We start from the raw sequence: 10,594 nt of genomic DNA, 5'->3' as shown, positions 1-10,594 counted from the left end.
TGTGTCCTTCGTGGCCCACCATATCCCAGAATTCATAGCGCGGCCCAGCCAAATTTCAGCTGCCAACAATGGCGGCCGCTACTAAGTTTTAAAATTTAACGAGGGAGTACTACTTACTTACAATGAATTCCTTACACTATATAATTTTCCCGTCAGTGTTGGGGAATTCTCAATGGTGCTTGGTGCCATACCCTCAGGGACTTTAATGTTATATAAAAACACTGACAGCTCAATATCTGCCTCAGTCACTCTCCCTGATCCAGCTGAGTCAGCAGTGGGAAAAATCTGCTTTTCACAGGAACTTGGTAACAGCAATAAGAGAATACGTAGTTTATTCCAAGAAGATATCATGTCTCTCCCATATATAGAATATCTTACTGGAACCGACATGTTCCAGATATCACCTGGAAGACAGTCTGGATGATCCCATAAATATCTAATTGTGAACAAGGTGAAGGAAATCTCATATAAAATTCTTCATAAATGTGACCCAGCCAGTCACTATATGGTAACATTTAAAAGAGACATAAATACTAATTGAACTTTCTGTGGGGATCATCCAGAAACTGTGGCACATCTCTTTTGGTTCCTCTACACAGAGATTCTGGAAGAATTTAGCAGTTTTGTTATTGTCCATATTTTAAGGGAGTTTTCTTTACGATGGGAAAATGTTTTATTCTTTTTCTTTAAGTTCCCCAGGAAGAATGATAAATGTTTTTTATAAAATATTTGTTAATACTTTTAGCTATTTTATATCCATAAATGTAAGTTTATTAATAAAACACCATATTTCTGCCTTTTTATAAGGATATGAATTGTACATACAATCAATTTCAGACTCAACCAACAAAAAGCCTCTCAGAACAATATTTATATGTTGATTTTTTTCGCCTACTCATATCATCATTTTTTTACTCCTGGTTCTGTATGTTCATGTTCTGTTCTTTTGTAAACTTCATCTGTTTGTATGTTGTATACTCATTGTGTTTCAATAAAGTTCGATTTAAAAAAAGGTACTTTCTAAACGAAGCTTCAGACGTCACTGATCACGTGACTCTGGCCAAACGAATCAAGCCTCGACACGGTGCTTCTGAAGCAGCGCGTTGATCTTTCTGACACACGCACCGGAGCGTCAGCTTCAAGCGGACCATCACTACGTCTCACATCTAAAGGTGTCAAGGTAACTTTGAACTGAGTTCAGTCAATCTGGAGTTTTTCCAAGTTTTCTGTTGCTCTCTGTGAGAGAAGAGCGTTAAAGGCGGGGCTCTCCAGAGTCCAGCAAAACAGGAAACCACAGCTGGGTGTGTGTAAGTGTGCAAACCAATAGAATGCATCGTGGTGGGGGGGCATCACGGGCAAGAAAAAAATAAAATAATCGGTCGTACCCATGCTTCCCCGACGTCATGCCAGCGCATATTGGGAAATTCGTAGGCACCGATCGGTTTTCTATCAGCCATTTGCTGGGAGTAAGGGCGCCCTCCGTTTGCGAGGTGCGCCTGCTGCTGGCGGCACAGGGAGGAGAGGGCGGGGCGGCGGGGAGTCTCTGGCTGGCTGGAGCGGCATCTAATAACCAACTCGCAAAACAAAATAAAAACAACAAACAGATATTATGATACAGACTTATAATCTGCACCGATGTTTTTTCTAAATTCTATAAAGTGAGCGCGAGAGCCCTCGGTGCGCCTGCGCGCTGCTGAAGTCAAAGTAAACTTTATTGTCATCTCCGCTACAGACAGTCCAGCATATCCGGTTGTTCAGCTGACGTCACTAGCCGTGTCTGGGTCTGAACTCCGCTGCAGGTCCATCAAACGATCACTATGGCATTACTGAGAGTTCAGGGCTCTAGACTAACTTTTTGACATGGGCGCACCGGTACGCCTAACTTTAAAAATTTAGGCGTACCGGCACAAAAGTTAGGCGCACTCAAATTTTTCAACCGCATCGCTTAACACCGCAGTTTTACATGTGCACTTTCTTTGGGGGGGGGGGGGGGGGGGGGGGGGGAGTCCACACAGACAATATTAATTTCTAAATTATTAACTAACAAACTTGTGCTTAAAGTGCTTTGTCAATATTGTAGAAAATGTTAAACTTAATCATCATCTTGGCCTCCTCTGACGACCTGTTTGCTGCTGTCTGCTGCTGAAAGGCCATGGGGAGAGGGGACACTTGGGCAGTGCATTTATTGCAGCATATAATGTGTTTTCTGGATACACTGTGCTTTTTCAGCATTCAAATATTGATGGCACCGTGTCAGAGCACTGGCTATGAATTTCAGACAGATCAGGCCTTAACTTAACAAAAAAGTTATCAATAGTTCTTTTCATCTTTTCTTATTACCCACAGCTACATCCACTTCTCTCAGGCCTAGGCTGCTCACTAGGGCTGAGTATCATCACTGATTTCTATAATCCATTCAATTCCGGTTCTCAAAGTCCTGATTTGATTCAATTTAGCCTCAGACAGTCAGAAATATTATAATTCTGATCATTTATCAGTACTGATACACATGAGACTTCATCAGAATTGTGAAAATCACAGCAGATGCCTTTGTGTGAAAGTAACTGAGAATAAAACACAGGAAAACATGAAGGAGATTTTCCTGGTCTGGCTTTTTATAGCAGATAACCTTAAAAATATTCTGCAATATTCTGCAATTTTGCATAATTTTAAGAAATTTAAATTTCTTCAGTATTGAACAGCAGAAATTAGTCTTTCTTGTCCGAGGTCATTTAAGTGAAAAAAGAAAAAGCGCTGTAAACAACGCTAGACTGGTGGGTAATAAGCGAATGAATAATGCAGAAAACAGATTTGAGACGGGAAACTGTTCCTGAAGTACAGCGAGAGAGAGCTGTGCAGGAAGTGTGATTTTTATCGTGGTGGAAGCAAAACAGCAAAAGTCAGAGGGAATTCATGACGACATTGATCAAATGTGAAGCGCAGTTTGCTGCTTCTTTTGCTGCTTCTTTTGCTGCTTCTTTTGCTGCTGGCTCGGTGAATTTTGGTTGGAGAGAGGCAAAACCTGCAGCTCAGAATCAGCGCAAAAAGACACAGTGCGGACCCGAAGGATCGCTAAGCTCCGACAGCGTGTCCGTGTTCGGGCCGTCGGGTGAGAAAGCCGAGAAAGACTAAGCTGATTCTGATGTGTTGGGTCCGCTCCGTGTTTAGGTCTTTGTGTGGAATCCGTTAATGAATTGATATCGCTTTATTCAAGCTACTCACCTCTCTCTTCCACCTGCACTTTCAACTGGACCACGGCCAATCAGAGAGGTCCAGTTGAAAGTGCCCCTGACTATCTCTGATTGGTTTAGTCCACGATAGGGGCATAATGTGTGTCTGTTGTTGACCACACGGAGAGTTACAGAGATTTTTTTTTGTTACCGGAACAGTTGGTCGCACAGGTGCGACCAAATATTTATTTTTAGTCGCACCACTGAAAAATTTGGTCGCATTTGCGACCAAATTGGTCGCACTCTACAGCCCTGGAGTTAAAAACTGTCTAAAGTCTTTCATCTTTAATAAAATGATCAGCGTTCTGCTCTACCAGGTGTAACAATTGAGTTTAACATCCAGGCATCCATGAAAACGGAATTTATGACATTTAACGGAGTTAGAAGTTAGCAGAGAGTTAGCTCGCTAGCTTCTATCTAAATACAATATAGCATGTTCTGACTGCGGGGTTTTGGAAACAAATTAAAACGTACAGCTCTGCTATCACTTCCAGCATAAATGAAGACAGAAACTAAACAGCAGTGACGTTTGTAGGGTTACTGAAGTTTGGCTAGCTGGTATATAATGATGTGCTACGTGACCGCTAGCGACACAGCTATGTTAGCATAATATAAACAAGCTAACTTTTTTTCCACTCGATAAAAGTGAATGTGAGTGTTCTCGGTGGTCAGGAACAAATGTAATCGCATGGCAGGATGCTGTAAAAGGACCAAACTTCAGCCAGGAGAACAACTGAGATAATCCATCCACAATACGAGGTTAGTCATTCATATACTGCTGCATGGGCTGGGCTGTAGTTACATCCTAAGGTTTTAAAACCTGAGCTTAAATAAATGATTAGCGGTAATAAAAGCCGAGGGAGGTCAACAGTGATCACTGACTGTTTTAGGAGCTTTTTGAGATCAAATAGAAGAAAATACAAAGCATTAAACATGTTAACAACACAAAAGCCATATTAGACTACTTTAGACCCGGAAGTAGGATTCGTCGCGTCATCAGTGAACAACCGGATAGAGAGACGAGACGACGAGGCTGGGGCGGGGCCGGCTGCTTCCAAGTAGAGCACATTTCATTTATATTGATGTAAATCCAAGCCCATCATGGATTCACGATCTGAATCCTGGGTTGTGTGAAATCCCAGAAATCAACCTTAGACAAAGTGAATCTGTGAACTAAGGTGTAGGTCTGTTAGGCAGGGCCGTGCAGAGAGGTTTAAAGGGGCGGGTGCTCAAAGTTAAAAAGGGGCACATTGAACCAGGCTGAATAACAACAACACACATTCATCAAGAATCTAATATGGGCAACAAGGCAAAGCAAACGTAGCCGATGCTTTACCTGATGGGTACAATGTTGCTGTTGAGGGGTTGCTGTGGATAGTGCTGGAGGGCAGGGCTGTGTTGGTCTGAGACTGTAGACAGTAAAAAGTCCACAGGAGAGATGGTAGCTGATTAAACAAGTGTCATGAGATAATAACAAAATGCAAAGATTGGTGACAGCGCTTGGAACCATAAGGCAACAAAAAACTGTGAGAAATAATTTAGGCTCTGCCTGTGAATCACTCTTTGCTTCTCTTCTTCCTTCCATCCCATCATTTCATATATCACTCTGCACTTGCTGTCTATCTGAGAACAAGGCACAACTTGCTATTGCAATAAACTATAATCTAATTATCCACACCTAACAACTCTTGCACTTAATCTATAATAAAATGATGACAGAAAAATGTTATAGCCCTGCCTTTAGTAGCCTCACACAGCTCCTACTGTTTCCTCCTCATGTCCTTACCAGGCATGTCTGCACAATGTTATATCATGAGTAATATTTTTTTTAAAAATCCATCTAAATAAAACACACACATGCACGCACACACAGTGACACTTTAGACCTTCTTCAGAATACTGTATATACTATGGGCATCATGGTGCTGATCCAGAATCCTTACATTATTATTTATTACTAGAGCTACAATAATAAAGCAATGAGGAGGGGGAAGTAATAAATATGAAATAATGTATTTATGATGATTCCATTTGTTTCACTATCCACTCTGTGCAGAGGCAAAGCTTATTACATGTTTAAACTGTAGAGATACAATCATTTTACTGCTGTAACATCCAACTTTTGTCTTATTTAAAATATAAATCTAATATAATCTGATTCTTAATATATGTTCTTTAAAATACAGCGTGTGTTTTTAATATATTATAATTATAATAATGCATAATTATGTGGACATGCATATTAGATCGTTTTTTAGTGAAATATAATCCCTCCAGAAAGGCAGGAAAAGCCCGGAAACTTACTTTAAAACTAAATATGTTCCCTAAAACGGTGACAGAGCTACAGACCCATGACAGCCTTACACAGGTAGCCAGCAGCTGTGACCAGCACTACTTGTGCAGTTAATAAAAGGACAGGTAATGTTTGTCACGCTGTTGCACACACAGCACACTCGTTTGTTTCAGTTCGTCAGTAGCAACAAGGCAGCTTACCAACGTGTACGTAATAAGCTAACACTCCTGGGTGCTACACACTACAGTGTACGCTGTACACCTACTTACTGGTTGTGTCGCATCAGTCTGTGTCTCTGAGTTAACTTGTGTTTCTCCTACAGCTCCGGACCGCTAAAAATGCGCGTGCTCTTTGTGAGCTCGTTCCCGGCTCGTAACCAGCGCGTTCTGCCGTCAAGGGCGATCATTGGTTAAATGTGATCATGTGACTGATGCAAGCCAGATCCTTTTATTTAGCAAAACTGTGATTAATAGTTAAATATTATTGTTGAGGGGCACAGACAGGACTCCGCACACACACACACACTAAAAAAAAAAAAAATAATAATTTTTAAAAAACAAGTTGCCTCAACAAAAAAGCACTTTGGGCACCCATCAGGAAAGGGGCGGGTGCTCAAGCCCCTCTAGGCCCCCCCATCTGCACGTGCCTGCTGTTAGGTTAATTGTGCTGATCCTCGGGTTGGGGGATTTGTGTTTGTACTGGAGCGCAAAATTCAAACCAATGGAAGATGGACAACAAAAGTTCAAAGCCATCAGGTGCTCAGGTTAGAAAAAAGAGAAAAGATGCAGGTAAGCAGACGTGTGATTGGATAATGGCAGGTCATCCTGAACCAATCAGACTAAACTCCAAACAATACATTATGTTACAGATTTTAATATTAATTAGTCATTGTTACTTGTTGATTTGTCCTTTTCTCATTGTGTGACGAATTATGACGACTGTTTGGTAGCTGTTATTGTCTCTCTCTCTCTCTTCATGTGTGTTTCTCTGGTGAAACAATAGTTTTGTGTTAATGTTAGGGCTGCACGATTTTGCATAAAATGAGAATCACGATTTTTTGGCTTAGAATTGAGATCATGATTCTCTCATAACAATAAATAAACATAAAACAACAAATGTCTCACGTTTTGTTGTTGCAGCAAAATGTTGTCCTGCTTGAAATTCCGTCTCCACCGTTGCTCGACGCTGCGTGTACAGAGCAGGTAGTGCAACAATAGAAAAATAGTTGCGGGACGGCACTGTGTAGCGTTTGTCTAGGGTGTTGATCGTTTTCCTAAATCCCTCATTTTGCACAGTGTTGATGGAGCCATATCTTTGGTCAGGTGATAAGTGATAGCCTCCGTAATGTCTTTGTGCCTGCGGGAGTTCGACGTGTATAGGGAAGCGCTGTATAAGGTTCCCGTTATTGATGTTTGGGTGGTTGACCGGGACGGATTTTCTCCTGTCACTTTCCCGTCATCCCTGACGTGCTCTCCGTTGTTTTTTCCCTGCTAATTTTAGCATCACACGGCACAGCTTCTGTATCACGTGGTATAAGGCTCCGCCCTTGTCATTTGTTGAGCAGGAAGAGTGAGCGCTTGTTTTCATGCAGAGTACGTCCCGGATCAAAATGTGAAGGTTTACAAATCACCACTTCTTTAGTTAATATCATTTCAGTCTCAGACAATCTCGTTTCTCTTACAGAGGTTGAATGCACCTTCTGCGGATGGCGGTACCACACAGTGTGCGTGGACTTCCCCTGCACAGAAGGCAACTACAAATGCTGTGAATGCTAAATAAACAGAAACAAATGATCCCTGTTGTCTTTGCTTGATGATTGGTTTGAGCCTTGACAATCCACATTGCTGGCGTTGCATCTTTCAATGCCAGCAATGGCAGGTATCAGTGCTCAAACCTTTTGTGTTTGTTTCCAACAAGTTGCCCACCTCGGGAAACAAAAATGTGTTCTTTTACTTGTCAGATGAACATATGAGACACTTTGACTCTTCAGTGCAGTGTGGAGCCTAACAAAGATCTGTTTTGTGTCCCAGCTGATCAGCAGGAGGAGGAGAGTCTGACGGAGCAGCAGAGGAACATTTTCAGCTACTTGGACTCAGCTCAGCCACTACAGAGGAAACAATGAGCTCAACACAGAAGGTGACCGACAGAGCAGGACCATATGACCAAAGATATTTATCACCATATACATCTGAACATTTGCCATAACGATGTAGCTGACGATAGAATTGACAGCAGACAAAATACTTTACAGCTGCACAACTTTATTAAAAACCCATCAATGTATTTTCACTGAAACAAGCAGCTGTTGTTTATGTGCATTAAAGTTATATAAAAATGTAACAGTGCAAATGCAAATTCCTCGCTGACAGTTTAACCAAAAGGCGTTTCCAGTGGAAACTGGCCGACACATCCTGAGCATAACCATGTATAATATCCACTAAACTTCAGAAGAGGTTATACAGTCGTGGCCAAAAGGTTTGAGAATTGCATAAATATTGGAACCTGGAGAAGTTGCTGCTTAAGTTTTTATAATAGCATTTTGCCTGCACTCCAGAATGTTATGAGGAGTGATCAGATGAACTGCATCGTCCTTCTTTGCCATGAAAACGAACTTAATCCCCAAAAAGCCTTACCACTGCATTTCATTGCTGTCATCAAAGGACCTGCTGAGACCATTTCAGTGATCGTCTTCTTAACTCAGGTGAGAATGTTGGCGAGCACGAGGCTGGAGATCATCATGGCTGTATCCCGATTCAGGTTCTGCAGCTTTAAAGTCCTCAAGGGCCGCGTACTCAAAGACCGCTAAGGCCGAAGTGCGAGGCTCGTAGGCTCGTGAAATGGGACGTCTAGCCTCCGTCGCGCTGCCCAGGTTGCCTAGCAACCATTATACTAACAGCTGGAAACGTTTCATACAGCTTTGTTTGACAGAAATGAAGGAGAACATATTTAGTTCATTTGTTTCTACATGAGCTCTGTGTGATTTGATGAGTATCTGAGGCTGAGACCACAGGACTGTGAAACATGATTGTTGGGCTTCATTTCTGTGCTGAACAGTCGTTTAAGATTAGCTGTAAATAACAATTAGCTGATGTTGTTCATGAGACTAAAGTCATCTCACTGTGGTAATGTAAATATAATATGGCCAATATTATAGTTATTATATTAATCACTTCACTCACAGACAAGTATCTGTGACAGTGTGTATACAGATGTATCATATATAAGAGACAAATATTGTTCTTTTAATATGTTGGTACTAAATGTGGCTGAATGCTTACATATATGTGTAAAAAGCAAATGTAGGAGCTGTGATAACTGTGTCTGATAGAATGAAGAGTAGACTGATATATGAAATATTCCTTTATTGGGTGAGAAAATCAGACCATGTCATAACTGCTTTAAGTCACACAGAATAGATATCAGAGCCTTAAACAGGCTGACTTCTGCTAAATGGGTCGAACTGGGCAGAAAGTCTACAAACACATAACATCCTTATAGAATATGATGTAACACTATAGATCAACTTACCTCAGAATATATTAAATTCAATTTTATTTATAAGGTTATAGGTTTTATGGAGATGCCATCCTTGTGTTTTAGTGGCAAATAAAGTTGGCAGTCATCGGCATAACAATGAAATGAGATCCCATGCCTTCTAAGGATAGAACCCAGAGGCAATAGATACAGTGAAAAGAGCAGTGGCCCTAAAATTGAGCCCTGTGGGACGCCGCATGACAGAGGAGCAGAAGACGATTCATAACCGAGAAGGCTGACAGAGAAATATTATTATTATTATTATTATTATTATTATTATTGATTGCTTATATTTGAACAATTGTGAAACCTCACTGTGGATGTAAGAGTGAAATTATGTGGATATCTTGAATCCACTTTATTGTGTAATATTTGTAGTATTTGACGGAAGACGAGCAACATCTGTTGTGGAAGCTAACGGGGTTCCTTTAGAATAAACAAACATAGGATTTATTATCACTGAATAATTCTGTATAAATCTATACAAATTATAGAAATATGTAATAGGAAACAACAAAATAATCTAAATTATAAAATAATGTGTGTGTGTGTGTGTCTGTGTGTGTGTGTGTGTGTGTGTGTGTGTGTGTGTGTGTGTGTGTGTGTGTGTGTGTGTGTGTGTGTGTGCATGATTTTATTGTTTGAACAGTCATGAATTATCTTTAACAGCAGGTTGGATGTAATGTGTTAGAACTACCAGCAGGTGGGGATAAGAGACCTTTAAGGTGTTTGGTGCCACGCTCCACCTTCAGGTTTAAAACTAGTGTTAATGGAGTTTGAAGGTTGAGTTTGTTCCACGACTGCATTTCACTCACTGCCTCTGTTTGTATCTCTGTCACTGCAGGACCAACATGGAGCCAGAAGTCAGCGCTCTCAGGAGGCCGACAAACCTCACAGAAGAAAGGGAGAGAAAAAACACACCTGTGACGAGTGTGGGAAGGGTTTTACTGTGAGGGCTAAACTAAAACGGCATCAGGTCATCCACACTGGAGAGAGACCGTTCAGCTGTGACTTGTGTGGAAAGTCTTTTTCCTTGAAGGGTTCCCTAAAACAACACCAACTCATCCACAGTGGAGTTAAAGCGTACAGCTGTGATCAGTGTGGCAGAGCTTTTACTCGCATGAGCCGCTTACAGAGTCATCTAGTTACCCACTCTGGAATTAAGCCATACAGCTGTGACGAGTGTGGGAAGGGTTTTACTGTGAGGGCTAAACTGAAACAGCATCAGGTCATCCACACTGGAGAGAGACCGTTCAGCTGTGACTTGTGTGGAAAGTCTTTTTCCTTCAAGGTTTCCCTAAAAAGACACCAACTCATCCACAGTGGAGTTAAAGCGTACAGCTGTGATCAGTGTGGCAGAGCTTTTACTCACAGTAGCCACTTACAGAGTCATCTAGTTACCCACTCTGGAATTAAGCCATACAGCTGTGACATCTGTGGAAAAACTTTCAGCCAGAGAGGGAACCGAAATAAACACCTACGCATTCACACCAGACATGATGTGTACTGCTGTGAACAGTGTGGCAAATACTTTACA

At 41.3% G+C, this 10,594-nt stretch overlaps 1 long non-coding RNA gene across 1 annotated transcript; it reads left to right on the top strand.

Annotated features, from left to right (window-relative positions):
- The first annotated feature begins 1,079 nt into the window (after positions 1–1,079).
- On the top strand, positions 1,080–10,019 carry LOC146672551 (uncharacterized). Its single transcript, XR_014910374.1, has 3 exons — positions 1,080–1,180; positions 7,554–7,659; positions 9,902–10,019. It is a non-coding gene; the product is annotated as an uncharacterized LOC146672551 (long non-coding RNA).
- Positions 10,020–10,594: the final 575 nt, after the last annotated feature.

The sequence above is a fragment of the Rhamphochromis longiceps genome, linkage group LG3 (genome assembly GCF_057381845.1).
Source record: "Rhamphochromis longiceps isolate RC_006_pf linkage group LG3, R_longiceps_female_GT1.1, whole genome shotgun sequence".
In the NCBI taxonomy this organism is placed as follows: domain Eukaryota; kingdom Metazoa; phylum Chordata; class Actinopteri; order Cichliformes; family Cichlidae; genus Rhamphochromis; species Rhamphochromis longiceps.
This window is presented reverse-complemented; position numbering and strand designations above follow the sequence as displayed.